The following is a 1,010-nucleotide window of genomic DNA, read 5'->3' as shown; positions in this document are numbered from 1 at the left end:
ATTATTTTCTATAAAGTTTTCAATAAACTCAATAAAAACAAAATGTGAAAACTTTTTTTCAGTTTTTTAAAGTCAAAAATCTGTACAAATCTGTACCAAATTTTGAAAATCTGTCATCTGTATGTACAGATTCTGTACCAAAAATGAGCTAAAAAATCTGTACCGGTATAGATAAATCTGTACATGTGGCAACCATGAGTTTATGGCGTTTTGCTTCTCACTCGCACCACCAAGAGTCAGTCTTTGATTTGCATCCTACTTGCGCGCACGCAACAATTTTCTGCAGAACTTCCCCAAAAGTCCTTGCGAAAACATCAAAATTTTTCTCGGTAAGTTTGGTAACATTTATTTCTGCTGAATGTTTTTCAATTCTTCCCCATAATTTTAGAATAGTTGTTGGTTTCCGCTGGATCCAGGAGCGAAATGAAACGCCATCAGACCATTCCTCCATAGTTGCGGTCGCAACCAAGAAAGTCAAGAATCTAAGGTAACATTTCTTTCTTTTTTTTTTGCAATTTTGTCAACTATTTTCGATTCAATAGGATTTTCAACTTCATTCGCAAGTCGACTGTCGAATCACACCCAGCCACAGAAATTGGATCTGGAGGACCAGCTCAAGCTAAAAAATGTTCTCGTGTGACAAATCCCACCAGGGTAGTTTCCAGATTATCCATCATAATATGGCCAATTCAATCCCCAGCGAAGAAATGTATTTTTTGGATGAATCGGAGAAAGTTGGCAAAAAAACAGTGGCTGGAACTGGATATGGTGGAGGTGGTATTCGAAAAATATTACTATAGTTATCGTTAAACATTGAATTGATGACAATAAATTATGTTACTCAAATCTAATTTCAATCAATTGAAAGAAAATATCCCTGCTTCTTAATTTTGATTTTTTCCTATTTTATGTGATTTGAACAAACTTTTCAGTTCACAGAGCTCTACGTTCTTTTGCGTACTTTCTACATACTGGTATGTACCAGCCTATGTTACATAATTTTACGTACC

General features: G+C 35.1%; 1 long non-coding RNA gene across 1 annotated transcript; it reads left to right on the top strand.

Moving 5' to 3' along the window:
* The first annotated feature begins 206 nt into the window (after nt 1-206).
* Nucleotides 207-768, top strand: LOC129743981 (uncharacterized). The gene is made up of 3 exons (XR_008736769.1): nt 207-329; nt 389-487; nt 543-768. It is a non-coding gene; the product is annotated as an uncharacterized LOC129743981 (long non-coding RNA).
* The last annotated feature ends 242 nt before the right edge of the window (nt 769-1,010 follow it).

This window comes from Uranotaenia lowii, chromosome 2, assembly GCF_029784155.1.
Source record: "Uranotaenia lowii strain MFRU-FL chromosome 2, ASM2978415v1, whole genome shotgun sequence".
Lineage (NCBI taxonomy): Eukaryota > Metazoa > Arthropoda > Insecta > Diptera > Culicidae > Uranotaenia > Uranotaenia lowii.
The sequence above is the reverse complement of the archived record's forward strand: the minus strand, read 5'-3'. Positions and strand labels throughout refer to the sequence as shown.